Source organism: Bombina bombina, chromosome 5, assembly GCF_027579735.1.
Source record: "Bombina bombina isolate aBomBom1 chromosome 5, aBomBom1.pri, whole genome shotgun sequence".
In the NCBI taxonomy this organism is placed as follows: Eukaryota; Metazoa; Chordata; class Amphibia; order Anura; family Bombinatoridae; genus Bombina; species Bombina bombina.
In genome coordinates this window covers 492,581,307-492,600,504 of record NC_069503.1, presented here as the reverse complement: position 1 = coordinate 492,600,504, position 19,198 = coordinate 492,581,307, and positions in this window count along the sequence as shown.

The following is a 19,198-nucleotide window of genomic DNA, read 5'->3' as shown; positions in this document are numbered from 1 at the left end:
ATAATTTAGGTGGCGGCGGTGTAGGGGGGCGGCAGATTAGGGGTTAAGAACATAATGTAGGTGGCGGCAGGGTCCGGGAGCGGCGGGATAGGGGTTAATACATTTATTAGAGTTGTGGTGGGCTCCGGGAGAGGCAGTTTAGGGGTTAATAACTTTATTTAGTTGGAGCGGCGGGATAGGGGTTAAACAGTTTTCTATAGTGGCGGTGTTTAGTGACAGTATACAAATAAAGCTGGGAAAAAGCCGAAAAGCAGCAAGATCGATGACTGTTTAGTTAACAACAGTCCGCTGCTCATCGCCCAGTACTTGGTGCGCTGCTTTTTGACAGCTTTTTTGTTAAATTTGGAGAACGTATTCAGGTCCGCGGCAGAGATGTTAGTTGAAGTCAGGCGAGCGTATTGGTGCCGGCGAATGCCTCTCTATATATATATAATCCCAGCACAAAAATACAGAAAGAAACAGCTTATATAATGTTTATTCTTTAGCTCATATCAAACAAGCTAATGCAGAATAAATTTCAAGGGCCCCAAGTCATCATACACATTTAAAAAAAAAAAAAGAATACATATGTATTTTTTTTTATTTTATTAGAAACTCTATAATAATTATTAATAATTTTTAAATTGTTTTTGTATTTCAGATTTATTATAATGTGCCTTAAAGGGATAGTCTACACCAGAAATGTTATTGTTTTGAAAGATAGATAATCCCATTATTATCCATTTCCCAGTTTTGCATACCCAACACAGTTATATTAATATACGTTTTACCTCTGTGATTACCTTGTATCTAAGCATCTTCTGACAGCCCCCTGATCACATGAATTTTTAGTTATTATCTATTGACTTGCATTTTAGCCAATTAGTGCAGTGTCTGCCACAAGCCATGGGAGTTATCACAATGTTATCTATATGGTTCACATGAAATAGCACTTCTCTGTGCAAATTTAAAAATATGTGATAAGAGGCTGTCAGATAATGCACCACTTAGCTGAGAAAATTGTTGCAATTACAAATGTTTAGGCATTCTCATGTTTATTTCTTTTGTTTGTATTGGTATGACACAAAAAAGAGGTGAAAAAAAGCCAAATCTGACACATTCCACGCAAAACTCCAAAAATAGATTGGACAAAATTATTGGTACCCTCAATTTAATGTTTGGTAGCACACCCCTTGGAAAAAATAACTGAAATCAATTGCTTCCTGTTACCATCAATGAGTTTCTTACACCTTTCTACTGATTTTTTAGACCACTCTTCTTTCATCAACTGCTCCAGATCTCTCAGATTGGAAGGGTTACTTTCATTGCTGGCCCTGTGCCTGAAGGTCAGCTTGAATTTGTCTGGTTAAGGTTCTTTATCCACCATTCCAACAATCCTTTGTTGCAATCTTTGATAATTTTTTTTTCTTTCATCAACATCCAGGGAGATTATCTTCAGTGCCATGGGCTGTAAACTTCTTGACAATGTTGTGCACAGTGGACACAGGAACATTAGGATCTCTGGAGATGGACCTGTAACCTTGAGATTGTCCGTGCTTTTCCACATTTTTTGTTCTCAAATCCTCAGACAATTATTTGCTGCTCTTTCTCTTCTTCATGCTCAGTGTGGCACATGGAGATACCCAAAAGATAGGTTGAGTCCATTTTTCATCGTTTTAACTGGTTGCCGGTGTGATTTCTATATTCCAAGTATGTTGGTTAAAGAAACCAACAGAAAAAGATACTAAATAAGCACTCAAATGACCCTAAATTGTCTGGAGTAGAAAAAAGATTCACACAAATTAAAACATTAATCTTTATTAGAAATATTAAAATATGGGTTATTTTAAAACTAAAATGCTGGTATTCCCAGTATAAGAACTGGATATTAGAAAACTAGAACAAATTGTGATTACTATCCGGTGACTAATAAAGCAACCAACGGCTAGTAATATCAGTAATATCAAGTGAAAATTGAGATCAGTATATTGTAATGAAAAAAGTAGCACTTATTCATTTAAGTGCTGCATTAATATAATTCATCACAAACAGTGTGTGTAATGTTTATCCTATGTATTAAGAACATAGATAAAGTTATGTAATGGAGTAAAGGTGTTATATAGCAGATTACTAGAATGGTAGCAGATTGTAAATATAATTGCTCCTAGTATACTGCTATGAGATAAACAATATCATAATTATCCAGCGCATTAACCTCTAGAGATATTAAAATTCCCTCTGGGGGTTGAGAAAAATGGAGAAGTTGGTACAATTCCCCTTGATAAGTTACTTAATGGTATAGATCCTAATGATAATCACTATATGAGGAGTTGGTATTAAGGTAAATATCAAATATAAATATTCTCATACGTTATATTACCAGTACTAGAGACAAACAGTAGATACTCAAAATACCAGTTGTATTGTCTATGCCAAAAGGCTGTTACACTGATATTAACTAAGTGATTTATACAGATCAATATTTTGAACAATACTGGTTATGCTGTAGTGTTCATCTATCTTATATTAAATCACTAATAATATAATAGAATTATTAATGGTACGTGAGTTGGTATAAAGATTATCAACTAAAATAGTAACACCAGGCAACTGTCAGTAGGATTTCTCAATGTATGTAGATGAAACATAAGGGAATTGATGGTGCTTGGTGTAAACTTATGAGAACACTGAGCTGTTTGTGCAACCCTGATTCACAGTACAGTGGTAGCAGAACAACAGGTGAACCTGAATGGTAGAATTATGTCTGAACGGCTAACTTACAGCCTCAATATAAATATTAAATCTGGTAAATTTCTATTGAGTCCCTAACTCCCATCCTACATAAATAACAGAGTCCATTATTAGTTAGATTGCATAATGTATTCATATATTTGCAATATTTATATATTTAGGACCTCTGCCAATTTCAACGCTTGTTAATACTGTGTATCAGAACGCTAGAATGAATTAGGTTCCATATTTGCTGCTGTTAGCAGTCTAAGATTACTTAATAGCAAAATTTGATCACTAGAGAATCCCTTGGTGTAGGGTTCTCTGTGGGTTACATTCAGCGTTTGCGTGGTGTGCAGCGTTGTTAGTAAGGAGTATTGGTGACTATGATACACTTTAATAAGCGGTGTCAGAAAGTTAGTTCACCGTTCTGTTTAGTTATAGTCACTTGTTAAATTACTGAGTAGTACAAGTATTTTACGATAAATGCTTTAAATAAGGTAGCGTTATTATCATTTAACCACAGCCTTTGGAAACATACTGAGGTCTATAATTCAGTTAGCTCGAGCCTGCTAGTGCTATATTGCTCACTGCATTAAATATAAATTCGAGTCAACTTCTATTATCAGCATAATGATAACACCAGTTAAGTTTTAAAGTTCTAGTATATTAGCATATTGCCAGCAAGTATTGTTAAAAAACTACACTGAGCTCCCATGAGCTCCCCCTTCCTCCCTTGACATGTTTCGCCGGGTTTCCGGCTTTATCAAAAGGCAGGGCGCCACGGCAAACGCGGCTATTTATGAGTCTAGCTCCTCCTCCTTCCTATACTTTGACCAATTGGAAACCTCCAATTACGTGTCTATATGACAGAGGAATTCCATATAGGCAAAATCTCTCAGTTCACTCGTAATATTTTAGACTAAAATGTAATTGTCAAACCATGTGAGTTAAGTATCATTTTCACTACTACTCGTTTCTCTTCTATGTTGCAAATAATTGTTCTATCATTGCTATGGTAAGCGCTATTTTAGCATACTTTGCAAAAGTTCATAAATATGCATATAAAATGCTCAAAGGACATTATTTACCTTAAAATAAAATAAATGTTTAGTATTAACGTGTCTCCAACATATATGAACGTGCTAAAAGTGAGATTACTGTGACTAAGTGTGTTAATAATTGTTTAGCATAGTTATCTGACCAATCTATTGTCAGACTCTAATAAAATATATACTCCTTAAGAAGTGCCATATATAGGCCATGTTTAAAATCAATGGCTTATTTATTGTGAATGCATTGTGTAATTACATTATTCCTAAAGTGTAAATTGTATTTCTAGTGCTATAATATTAGTTTAATAAAATAGTATACTATAATATCATGCTATCATAGTTCAAAATTAGATTTATTATGTGTGATCTCTAAGTGAAATTAGTGCTTAACATTAAGACTTATAAAACCAAAGGTGAAAAAACAAATAGTGAAAAAAACTGGATAATTATGAAAATATTATTTTTCTTCATATTAAATAAGGTAAAAATTATTTTGCTAGGGCATAAATCTGTAAATGGCTGTAATTTGAATATGAAACATTTTTGATATCATATTCTTTATAAACTAATACAAGTCTATGCTCTTTCATATATATGAGCATTTATTTTTGTCTGAAAAGAGACGGTATTGAATGTATTAATATTATAGATAGGTGAAGAAATTATTATTCTCATTTAGTCCGTGAGGTTGTAACGAGTTGAGAAGATAAATCCAGCGGCTCTCAGCTCGCGAGAGTTGTTGTTCCACATCACCCCCTCTGATTCCAAGTTTTACTGTCTGTATTCCAAAACAATGGAAATCAGAGGTCTTGGATTTGTGTTTCTTGTGGAAATGGGATGCGACTGATGTAATAACCTTCTTATCTTTTAGGTCTTTGTCGGCATTTCTGATGTTGCTTAGATGTTCCAGCATTCGAGTCCTGAATTTTCGTGTAGTCATACCGACATAGACTTTCTTGCAATTACAGGTTATCCCATAAATTATGGAGTCTGTATTGCAATTAATGTGAGAATTGATAGTGTGAGTCTGATTGAATCTATCCTTGATAGATTTCAATGGTAGGATATGTTGACAAATGGAACAATTCCTACATTTGAAGTTTCCCAAGGCAATTGGATTTGTTTTACGTTTCTTCTTTTCAAAATGACTAGGGCTAAGGAGATCTTTAAGATTACTCGACCTTCTATACCCCACTTGAATCCTGTCCCCTATAATGTCCTTCAACGTTGGATCTGCTTGAAGTATTCCTAAATGCTTGTTGAGGATATTAATTACCTCTTTCACTTGGGGTGAATAAGTTACAATGATTCTAGTAGTATCATCTTTGGTCTTTTTGTTTTTATACAGAAGTTGTTTTCTCTCTGTATTTTCTGCTCTTCGTCTAGCCTTTTTAATTAATCGGTTGCTGTACCCTCTTGCTCTTAGACGAATTTCTAATTCCTTTGCTCTGTTTTGATATAATATTGGGTCTGAGCAGTTCCTTTTCATTCGTAGAAATTCTCCAATTGGAAGAGATCTTACCGTATGAGGGCAATGTGCACTGTCAGAATGTAACAGGCTGTTAGTAGCTGTTTCTTTTCGATACACATCTGTTACAATTTCTCCATCATGATTCTTGATAATTTTCTAATCCAACTGAACAATTTCTATATCAATACAATCGGATCATATTGGAGGCTTTGAACGACAATGTAATAACTTCCAAAGAAAAGAAATTCCTTTGGGTGGAAAATCCAAAGGTGGCAACCTTCTATATAATACCTAAGATTCACAAAAATGCCAACTTACCTCCAGGTAGACCCATTGTGTCAGGGATTAACAACATTACTGAAAAGGCAAGTCAATATATTGACTACAGACTCCGTGAATTTGTAACACGTATGCCATCATATGTAAAAGACACAATGGAGGTACTCCAACAGTTGGATAACCTCAAACTAAACCCTGATACCATTTTAATAACAGCAGACGTCGAGTCCCTATACACAAGTATTGATCATAAATTAGGAGTCCAGGCAGTTCAGAGTTTTCTATCTACCTCCTCTGATGAAAATAAAGACCATGATGATTTTATTATCAGACTCCTTAATTTCGTATTATATCATAATTACTTTGTATTTGATCAGCAGTTTTATCTGCAAATCAGGGGAACAGCTATGGGGACGGCATGTGCCCCCACCTATGCCAATTTATACCTAGGCTGGTGGGAGCAACATGTCGTCTTCTCTGATGCCAATGCCACATTTGCTGAGCACATCCCGCTATGGATAAGATACATCGACGATGTGTTCTTTATCTGGGAGGGCCATATAAGTAAATTAGACGAATTCCTTAATATCTTAAACACGAACACCTATAACATCAAACTCACGTGGGAGCGCAGCAAAGAAAGTATTACTTTCTTAGATCTGAAAATTATCAAGAATCATGATGGAGAAATTGTAACAGATGTGTATCGAAAAGAAACAACTACTAACAGCCTGTTACATTCTGACAGTGCACATTGCCCTCATACGGTAAGATCTCTTCCAATTGGAGAATTTCTACGAATGAAAAGGAACTGCTCAGACCCAATATTATATCAAAACAGAGCAAAGGAATTAGAAATTCGTCTAAGAGCAAGAGGGTACAGCAACCGATTAATTAAAAAGGCTAGACGAAGAGCAGAAAATACAGAGAGAAAACAACTTCTGTATAAAAACAAAAAGACCAAAGATGATACTACTAGAATCATTGTAACTTATTCACCCCAAGTGAAAGAGGTAATTAATATCCTCAACAAGCATTTAGGAATACTTCAAGCAGATCCAACGTTGAAGGACATTATAGGGGACAGGATTCAAGTGGTGTATAGAAGGTCGAGTAATCTTAAAGATCTCCTTAGCCCTAGTCATTTTGAAAAGAAGAAATGTAAAACAAATCCAATTGCCTTGGGAAACTTCAAATGTAGGAATTGTTCCATTTGTCAACATATCCTACCATTGAAATCTATCAAGGATAGATTCAATCAGACTCACACTATCAATTCTCACATTAATTGCAATACAGACTCCATAATTTATGGGATAACCTGTAATTGCAAGAAAGTCTATGTCGGTATGACTACACGAAAATTTAGGACTCAAATGCTGGAACATCTAAGCAACATCAGAAATGCCGACAAAGACCTAAAAGATAAGAAGGTTATTACATCAGTCGCATCCCATTTCCACAAGAAACACAAATCCAAGACCTCTGATTTCCATTGTTTTGGAATACAGACAGTAAAACTTGGAATCAGAGGGGGTGATGTGGAACAACAACTCTCGCGAGCTGAGAGCCGCTGGATTTATCTTCTCAACTCGTTACAACCTCACGGACTAAATGAGAATAATAATTTCTTCACCTATCTATAATATTAATACATTCAATACCGTCTCTTTTCAGACAAAAATAAATGCTCATATATATGAAAGAGCATAGACTTGTATTAGTTTATAAAGAATATGATATCAAAAATGTTTCATATTCAAATTACAGCCATTTACAGATTTATGCCCTAGCAAAATAATTTTTACCTTATTTAATATGAAGAAAAATAATATTTTCATAATTATCCAGTTTTTTTCACTATTTGTTTTTTCACCTTTGGTTTTATAAGTCTTAATGTTAAGCACTAATTTCACTTAGAGATCACACATAATAAATCTAATTTTGAACTATGATAGCATGATATTATAGTATACTATTTTATTAAACTAATATTATAGCACTAGAAATACAATTTACACTTTAGGAATAATGTAATTACACAATGCATTCACAATAAATAAGCCATTGATTTTAAACATGGCCTATATATGGCACTTCTTAAGGAGTATATATTTTATTAGAGTCTGACAATAGATTGGTCAGATAACTATGCTAAACAATTATTAACACACTTAGTCACAGTAATCTCACTTTTAGCACGTTCATATATGTTGGAGACACGTTAATACTAAACATTTATTTTATTTTAAGGTAAATAATGTCCTTTGAGCATTTTATATGCATATTTATGAACTTTTGCAAAGTATGCTAAAATAGCGCTTACCATAGCAATGATAGAACAATTATTTGCAACATAGAAGAGAAACGAGTAGTAGTGAAAATGATACTTAACTCACATGGTTTGACAATTACATTTTAGTCTAAAATATTACGAGTGAACTGAGAGATTTTGCCTATATGGAATTCCTCTGTCATATAGACACGTAATTGGAGGTTTCCAATTGGTCAAAGTATAGGAAGGAGGAGGAGCTAGACTCATAAATAGCCGCGTTTGCCGCGGCGCCCTGCCTTTTGATAAAGCCGGAAACCCGGCGAAACATGTCAAGGGAGGAAGGGGGAGCTCATGGGAGCTCAGTGTAGTTTTTTAACAATACTTGCTGGCAATATGCTAATATTCTAGAACTTTAAAACTTAACTGGTGTTATCATTATGCTGATAATAGAAGTTGACTCGAATTTATATTTAATGCAGTGAGCAATATAGCACTAGCAGGCTCGAGCTAACTGAATTATAGACCTCAGTATGTTTCCAAAGGCTGTGGTTAAATGATAATAACGCTACCTTATTTAAAGCATTTATCGTAAAATACTTGTACTACTCAGTAATTTAACAAGTGACTATAACTAAACAGAACGGTGAACTAACTTTCTGACACCGCTTATTAAAGTGTATCATAGTCACCAATACTCCTTACTAACAACGCTGCACACCACGCAAACGCTGAATGTAACCCACAGAGAACCCTACACCAAGGGATTCTCTAGTGATCAAATTTTGCTATTAAGTAATCTTAGACTGCTAACAGCAGCAAATATGGAACCTAATTCATTCTAGCGTTCTGATACACAGTATTAACAAGCGTTGAAATTGGCAGAGGTCCTAAATATATAAATATTGCAAATATATGAATACATTATGCAATCTAACTAATAATGGACTCTGTTATTTATGTAGGATGGGAGTTAGGGACTCAATAGAAATTTACCAGATTTAATATTTATATTGAGGCTGTAAGTTAGCCGTTCAGACATAATTCTACCATTCAGGTTCACCTGTTGTTCTGCTACCACTGTACTGTGAATCAGGGTTGCACAAACAGCTCAGTGTTCTCATAAGTTTACACCAAGCACCATCAATTCCCTTATGTTTCATCTACATACATTGAGAAATCCTACTGACAGTTGCCTGGTGTTACTATTTTAGTTGATAATCTTTATACCAACTCACGTACCATTAATAATTCTATTATATTATTAGTGATTTAATATAAGATAGATGAACACTACAGCATAACCAGTATTGTTCAAAATATTGATCTGTATAAATCACTTAGTTAATATCAGTGTAACAGCCTTTTGGCATAGACAATACAACTGGTATTTTGAGTATCTACTGTTTGTCTCTAGTACTGGTAATATAACGTATGAGAATATTTATATTTGATATTTACCTTAATACCAACTCCTCATATAGTGATTATCATTAGGATCTATACCATTAAGTAACTTATCAAGGGGAATTGTACCAACTTCTCCATTTTTCTCAACCCCCAGAGGGAATTTTAATATCTCTAGAGGTTAATGCGCTGGATAATTATGATATTGTTTATCTCATAGCAGTATACTAGGAGCAATTATATTTACAATCTGCTACCATTCTAGTAATCTGCTATATAACACCTTTACTCCATTACATAACTTTATCTATGTTCTTAATACATAGGATAAACATTACACACACTGTTTGTGATGAATTATATTAATGCAGCACTTAAATGAATAAGTGCTACTTTTTTCATTACAATATACTGATCTCAATTTTCACTTGATATTACTGATATTACTCGCTGTTGGTTGCTTTATTAGTCACCAGATAGTAATCACAATTTGTTCTAGTTTTCTAATATCCAGTTCTTATACTGGGAATACCAGCATTTTAGTTTTAAAATAACCCATATTTTAATATTTCTAATAAAGATTAATGTTTTAATTTGTGTGAATCTTTTTTCTACTCCAGACAATTTAGGGTCATTTGAGTGCTTATTTAGTATCCTTTTCTGTTGGTTTCTTTAACCAACATACTTGGAATGTAACTTTGTTGATACATAGCACCTAACCACAGTAACTTAGAATATTAAGGCCATTGAGCTTATCACAGAACGGTAAAAGACCCAATGCAAAATCTATGAGTGGTGCCATCAACTCTATCTGAATTTCAGTGATTTCTATATTGCCAGTACCTGTTAATTGATACAAGTGAGTTTAATTACAAATTACAGGAGCATCACAAACTTAGAATGCAATTATTTTGTACAATTTTGAGAAGCTACCAATAATGTTATCCAGTCCATTTTTGGAGTTCTGCGTGCAGTGTCTCTAATTTGGCTTTTTTTTCTCCATTTTTTTTTTGCCATACCAATACAAACAAAAAAAATAAACACGAGAATGCCTAAACAGTTGAAATTGCAACAATTTTCTGGGCGAAGTGGGGGATTATCTGACAGAAATACAGGGGTGTCAATATTTTTGGCCAGGACCGTATATATTTTTATATATATATATATATATATATATATATATATATATATATATATATATATATATATATATATATATATATATATATATATATATATATATATATAATAAAACAAATACATAGATCATATTCATGTATCTGAAGAATATTGAATTTAAAATATTTCCAGTATATATACAGTTAAACACACTGTTAAAGATGAATAAATATGATTTTTCATGTTTTCGGGTATTCAACTGCAATGGGTTTAAATGTGTTTATATATATATATAGATATCAAAATAACAAGAGTATTGCATTGAGCAATGATATTTTTTTTATTGGACTATACTGCTTCAGACTTGATAAAGGAAGGAACTCTTCCAAAAGCTTGTCAACTTATAAATGTATAGTTAGTCCAATAAAAAAAGTATCATTGCTCAATGCAATACTCTTGTTATTTTGATATCTAAATCTCTGGACTAACATGGCTACTGCAATCAACGTATATATATATATATATATATATATATATATATATATATATATATATATATATATATTGATATATATCTACATATAAATACATAAATAATATAAATACACCTGTGCACACATATATACATATATATTTAAATACATACCAATATTTAGACATGTACTGTATATGTATTGTATGTATATGTATGATAGAGCCCTTTTTTGACAAACACCTTACACCATATGTCTTTGAGTCCTTATTAATTTTTTTATATTTATTTATCAGATATCGTTTATATGTAATTTTAAATATATTTAAGTTGTGTTTACTTTCAACTTGTAATACAAGCGCTATTTCCTACGCATAATAAGCTAAAAAGAAGTATATATATATTGATTGCTTGCAAAAGTTAGCGCGCTACTTGTAATCTAATCCTAAATAGGAAATCATCACTGCTGTTCTGAGAAACCCCTTCTTGGATTGAAAATCATCCTGTTACTGCCACCCTATTTTGATATTTCCAATAGCCTAATTATTATTGATAATTCTCGTATATAGCAATCTAACAAATTTTACACATTTTATTTTTCTTTCTCTAGTTCTGTTTTTCTAAGTGGTTCATTACAATATGTTTCTCTGATATCTCATTATCTAAATAGTAATCGTCTATAGAGGTACCTCAGGGCTGAGACCTGGATCCTTTACCCTTCTTAATTTATGCGAATTGTTATGGTTGATTAATTAACTCCATTTTATTTGAATGATCTCTATGAAAAGCTGTAATAATTGTTTAAAACAAAATAATAAGTGAATTTATTGAAATGTTAACTGACCACTCTTACATGTCCTTTTTGATTGGCTTTGGATATGTCATAAGCAATTTGAAGTCATCCAAAAAAAGGGTTGCTGGAGTTTCTGAAAGGTGATAGTATTTTTTAGATACAAAATGTTGCTTTGGGTCATTTGATAGTATTTTTAAAGAGATATAAAACCCATTTTTTTTTTCTTTTTTTAAACAACTTTCCAGTTTATTTCTATTATTACATTTTCTTTGTTTTGTTTTTTTGTTATCCTTTGCTTAAAAGCCGGAATGTAAGTTGCAAAGTATGCACGTGTCTGCAGTTTTGCAACAATGCATTAGCAAGAGCACTAGATGACAGCAGTATTTCCTGTCATGTGGTACTCCAGACCTGTGCAAGTGACCTATCTAGATATCCTTTTAACAAAGAATAACAAGAAAACAAAGCAAATTTGATCAAAGAAGCAAAATGGAAACTTTTTTTAAATGGTATGCTCTGCCTGAATCATGAAAGAAATATTTTGGGTATCATGTCCCTTTAAGGCTTTCGGGTGGACTGAAATAGGGGTTATTTTGCATGTCCTTTATTAAGTATGCAACATTTAAACACTGAAGCGATCCAAAAAGTTATAAAAATGGATAAGAACTGACTTACTGGCTCACATTAACATGACAGAAGATCAGCAAGACTAGAATACTAAATTGGTTCCAAAATGAAACAAATAGATAAAGAAGAAAAGTGTTTTGAAACAAGGGAGATATTTTTATTGATTTTTGTAAAGTACGGTATATATCTCATTAATTACTTTGCTGTTAGAGAAAGTTGTAATAAAATAAAAATTTGTATTATGTTAGTTTTAGAAGCAGTTTTGGAAACATACACTGTCAGTTTACCTGCATTTATCAATGGAATATCTATAGCATCTTTATTCTTAGAAAGCATACTACTCATGGACACAATTCTAAAAATACTGCAAAAAGCATACAATCCAAAAGACGGAAACCTGCAAAAACTCAAGCAGAACTTGTCAAATTAAACCTCACATATTGAATCTATCTATCTATCTATCTATCTATCATCTATCTAATCTATCTATCTATCTATCTATCTATCTATCTATCTATCTATCTATCTATCAATCATCTATCTATCTATCTATTCCAAGTCTCCTAGCAGATAATTATGTGCCAGTTCTGAACATCTATATAACACTGAGGTTGAGCCACACAATGTTACTAGATAGTCTCATCAGTATTACAATCAGAATTGAGATCAAATAGAATGTTTTAAACATTGAGGAACAGGTCTCATGTAATGCAATAAGGAGGTTGTTTGTGGTTACGGTGAGCATGTTGTAGAGACGTGCCCTAAGCTGGTATTTATTAGTATTGTCTGTGACGGATAACAAGAAAAGATAGCAAGCAAGGAACAAAACAGAACAGAAAATCAAGATGTAATCAATTTAATGAAACAAAGCAGATGTTTAAGTTGTCTTTTAAGATTAGTTTGTGGCTTGAACTTGGAAAATTAGATCTGAATCTTTGTTGTAATATTCTTTGTTAGAAGAAAATGAATGATTTTGTTTGCGTATGTTTTCACCAATTATCCTTTATGATTAAGTGAGACGAATGGTTGTTTAAAAGAGATGTATGTCATTCAGTGATGTGTGGAAATGTTTGTGTCATCTTATCACTTCATACTGATTAAAAAAGCATGTTAAATGATTTTATCACTCACCATCGAGTTACAAGTTTATTTTGCATGTTTCTGCATCTGCACATGTTCTTTGAGAAATTCCAGGTTCTAAAGAAAGTTAATAAAAAAAAAATTATAAATGCATAATATATAAATTTAGATAAAAAAAGAATATTGTGATTGTTGCTTCTTAAATGGAACAGATTGGAGAGGTGATGGATTAAGTTTAAACAACAATATCTTTTGCCACTTAGGCAATATTTACATGTCATAACACAGCGTATATATGCAACCTAAAGGTAGTGTTATATAATTATTAACAATTGTATATACATAGTACCATCAGAAAGATAGTACAGTACTGTAATCAGAAAGGTAAAATACTTCAGAATGTACAGGTATGTCATTTGTATTTACATTTTACTGTACATGTATTTGATTTTATTTAAGGTACAGCAAAGGTGTAACAATGCATATCTGTATAAAATGTATCAGTATAAAACTTCAGAGGGTTTGGGCGCAATTAAAGTCTTTTAGACGATAGCAGTGCAAATGGCAACTCTCTTCCATGGTTCTGGCAATCCCATAAAACTGAAAAATACAAATGCTAAGAGGCGCCTCATAGGGTAGTAACATCTGCCATGGGTAAGACGAACAAGAAGGCAACAAATACACTCATGTGAAATTGAGCACCACCCATAGTGCTTGTGGGGCGTGCTGGAAGATTAAAGTTTTTCAGCTAAACTCAGTGTCGCAATGCTGGAACAATGCGGTCAAAGTGAAGGATCGTTCTCCTCCCTCCAGATGAACAACCAATGTTGGTGTGCTACGTCACCAAGTAACGCTGAATCCGTATACCACCATGTGGATAGTGTAGGATTGCTTGCAAGAGAGTGAGCAATCAATCAGTATGTATACCACAAAAAAGCAGAATGTAGTTTTGTATTTTTAATTTGTATTATACTCCAAACAAGCAAAATTAATCTTAAAAAGGTGTATCTGGTGCAGTTTGCAAAACCTCTAAAAATCTTGATTTAAAAAATGTAAGCAGGAAAATGGTGTATTCTGTCACCTCCATTAGAAAGAGAGAGAATACAGCACTCTATTTTTTTATTACAGGGTACCAAGAGTTGCAAAGTTCGTTTATCATTTGCCACAACAAATATGAAATAATACCATGTGATTTTTTATCAGTGTACAAAATGTAAATAACTTATATTATGAAATATGTTGGTATAAGCCAACAATGTTACTGTTAAAGTGCTCTACAGGTATGAAATCTGAACTGATTGTACATACTTCCTTAAGGAGCCTGGAAAAGTATTGCAGTGTTTATTATCCCATCTCCTTCCCCCCATTGCTGAAATTACTGCTTCCGTGTTCAGGTAAAAATTTATGAAAAAACATTACTAGCTAAAATGCAAATATGCCACCTGCTTACCAAGATGTCTGCTTATAACTGTGTGCTAGTCTTTTCCCTAGGTATGGTGCATTTCTTCACTCAGTTATTCTTGTAAAGCACCAAGATTTATTAAGTTTTGTGGTACTCTAAATAACACTACAACTCTTCATGTTTAATTATTCCACACTTAAGTGGTACTTCTCACAATCAGTGGTGAGTACCAGTGCGGGAATGCTTCCCATTTTTCTGCAAACATTCGATAGAATCTTTACATGATAAGCAGGCCTAACCATTCATCCCAACTACTTCTGGTCTGCCCATGTAGCGTACCTTATTGTCTCCCCATGACTTCTACAGAGCAAAATCTCTCATTACACATCATGTCACTGTCATCATCACCATCTGTATTTATATTTATAAAAAAGTGTATCTATTTAATGTATCCAGTCATCATACCAACATGGTCAGAAGAGACAGTAAATCAAAGAACAACCACGGCTGAGTAGCTTGAATCATAAGAAACCTCTTTGTTGAAATAAACCATAACCCTGTTACATTTAAGGAAAATGATTTATGACAATGTTGCCAAACATGGTCTTGTGTTAGGCATTTTGAACTGAAGAAAGTCTACTTATTATACACTAATATCCTTCTGTAGCATAGCCATTATTAAAACGATTTATCATCCAAGCTTCCTCAACAATGCAAATAAGGAGATCATAAAGGGCCCATTAATTATAATTTAGATCAACAAGTTTTCTCAGGTAGGAACAAATCTGCCCAAGTTCACAGGAAGCGAGGTAGCATTTGGTAACAGAATTTGATATTGAACAAGCTATGGCTTGTGAAACCCCTTTCCCTACAAATAGGTCTTGCAAATCACCCAGTATGGATCTCCACCTCCACCAAATTCTGTCAACAGCTGCTACTTTGTATCTTACAAGATGAACCTCAAGGGCTCCAAAGCTGCACCCACAGAATAAAAATTCTCTAATATAACCTCCTTACAAGTGCCTAATTATGTAGAACCACTCCGGTGTCATTTTGAAAGTATCCCCTTACATGATATGCTTTACATGATTTACAAATTAAGCATATAATTATATATATATATTATAATTCAAGAAAAAAATTGGCTGTGTACCTCAGTACTCAAAACAATAGGAACCGCCGGTGTAACCCCTGTCTACTAAGTGAGGCACAGAATAACAGAGTAAAATCCGATTACAACCATACTCCTGGAGGATACCAAGTAACAGGAGAAGTAGAATAAATAAAAGGTCGAAAATTTCTACCATACAAGCCAGAGTACACGAAAAACTTTAATAGAAATAAACAGAGTTCAAGAACAAGGTCGGGATTACCATCCACGGGAATACAGTTGGAGGGGACCTGACAGTGGGAGCCTATGACGAGTACCCATTTTACTTTGAACACATACATTACCTCATATGATTGAGGTAATATCTGGTAAGAAGGCCAACCTCTACCTTTTCTATCATCATAATATAACATTGGACTGTTAAAGTTTAAGGAAAAAGAACTCTTTTGTGTATTGAATATTATCAGATTTGTTCATGGTTACATATATAAGGGTAGGTCCATATAGACCATATTGCAGATAGATATTTAATCAGTGCGCTGTTCTCTCATTAATTTTCACTTTCTTATTTATTTATATATATATATACTATAATTGCGTTTGTAATGTCCGTCGCCGTCGGCAGTTGCGCATGCATCCTCAATGGAATATTGGCAGCGCAAGGCAGCCAACAGAATGATGGCAGCGCATGCAGCCAAAATAATTCACCTGGATGCAGTGAAGCTGCATCCAGGTGGATTCCGAAAATGACAGGGTGGTGAAAGAATCCACCGAAGGTGGATTCTTTCACCACCCTGCCATTTTCGGAATCCACCTGGATGCAGGGTAAGCTGCATTAAGGTGGATTTCGAAAATGGCAGGGTGGTTCCATCACCACAATAGACTGCCCTTCCAAAAATGGCAGGGTGGGGTGGTTCCATCACCACAATAGACTGGCAGGCTTTCCCACTAGTATATATATATATATATATATATAAATATATATATTTATATATATATATATATATATATAAATATATATATATATATATATATATATATATATATCATTTTCTGTAGATATATCACACAAACTAACTCTTAAGTTTCTTAAGATGCAATCATGTTTTTATTTTTTTTATAATTTGCCTTGGTTGTGAATTCAACCAGTAAACTTTAACAAAACAACAACATACTCTTACTCCTGAGCTATCTAGAATTTTAATGATTTTTATATTCCGTCATAAGATGACACAAAGAAACAAATGTCTTGTTTATCAATAACATAGTTTAAATTTGGTTAGATACACATTTCCTATGAAACAGGACAGAAATTAAGCTCTTTTAAATTAATGAAATAAAAACATATATATAAATAAAAATACTAACTGTTTTTGTGAACCTAAAACCTGTGAAGTTCAGTCAAAAGCACTACTTTCTAGTACCAACTAGTCACTTGGTAATTGTAGTTGTATTTTTCTAACATGCTATGAAACAAGCTCTCAATTATTTTTTAATGGGATTTGATAATGTATAAAATATGCAGAAAAGAATCAATAATTTATTTAATTCTCTACCTAACTTTTCTAAATCCCATACTTCTGCACAAAATATTTTAGCCTTAGAGATTTGTATTAGTGTTAAAAATGTCTGGACTCTAGACTTTTCACTATTGCAAATAAATACATTTTTAAGAGTTTTGGCCTGTATTCCAGTCCGGCATAATACCTAGACTCGAACATTGTATAACATCTTAGGTGATTTTTTTGCTTTGTGTTGGAATCAGATAATGCATGAATTATTAATCCCTTTACCAAATGTGATATATATATATATATTTATATATATATATATATATATATATATATATATATATATATATATATATATATATATATACTGTATATATATATATATATATATATATATATATATATATACACACACACACACATTATGAGGTATGAAGCTTATTTTACTGCATAATGTGTCCCCCCCCCCATCTATAATGATAAGCTTCTTGTGCCGATGGGAGGTGTGGGAGCAAAGGCCGGTTGGTGGCACAGAGGCGGAGGGGGGGAGGGAGTGGGAGGGCCCTACGCTACAGAAAAATATTTTAACGGAGAGGGAGGGACAGGAAGTTACACTACAGAAAAAAAAGTTTAAATGGGGGGCCCTAACTAATGATCGCCAGAGTGGAGAGGTGTGGGGACCACTACACTACAGAAAAATAACAAAATAATTTAAATTAAAAAATAATATTAATATATATATATATATATATATAGCAAAAAGAGTCAGTTGCACTCTCACAAACAGTTCTCCAAGGGCCAGGGTGCTAGAGTAGTTGAAATGTAGCAAAACAGGAAACAGCACTCTCTGGACTTAAGTAAAAAACAAGTAGTTTATTCAGTAAATGAATAAACTACTTGTTTTTTACTTAAGTCCAGAGAGTGCTGTTTCCTGTTTTGCTATATATATATATATATATATATATATATATATATATATATATATATATGTGTGTGTGTATTAGACACTGGCAGACAGCTGCCAGTACTAAAGATGGTCGCCGGGAGGGGGAGGGTTAGAGAGTTATTTGGGGGGGATCAGGGAGGTGCAATGTTTGAGGAGGATCACTACACTGCAGAGAAAAAAAAAATAATAAAAAAAAAAATATGCATTGGATCACAGACGCACATGTGACCAACCAGGAAGTAAGCACACAGTCCTACCACGCTGCAGTCTCAGCGTGCAGCATTCAACTGGCTCAGCAAACTGTTTCATGGGACTCAATTACAAGGCAGTATTTCAGGAGGCAACCGGTAACAAACAGCGGACCTCAGTTGTGGACACCTCCAGAATCAGATAAGTGCATGCTTATGGTTTAACACAGGAATATAGCTGCTTTCACTTGATGGGGGGTTAGCCTGGACTGACTCCCACTGCTCATTTGGCTTGTTTGCTGCTTTCACACAACATCTTCAGCAATAAGAAGTACTATGCTTTACTAACACGCATGCAGCTTTGGCAGCACTTATCCCATTTTGCTAAAGTCTGGCTGAAGACAATACCGCTATATGTGGAAAATCATCCTGGTGTGATTTGGTTGTTTTCTTCAGCAATACACTCTTGTGAGAATTTTATCTCAATATATGCAGGCATCTCTATGTAAACTGCTGTGTCTCTATGTAACTGCTGTACTGAGGCAATTCATTATTTCATACTTGTATGTAATTCTTTGTAATTGTTGCTATACTGCCATTATTGTTGTTCCTGAAATCTTTACAAAGCACCTATCACTACTTAGATCTCTAAAAATGTACCTGTCCGGTAATTATCCCTTGTATTGACTTGGGTACCGTGTACAGCTTGGGTGTAGCAGTGTACTAGGTGTCTTTGGATTGTATTTTTGCCAATATTAT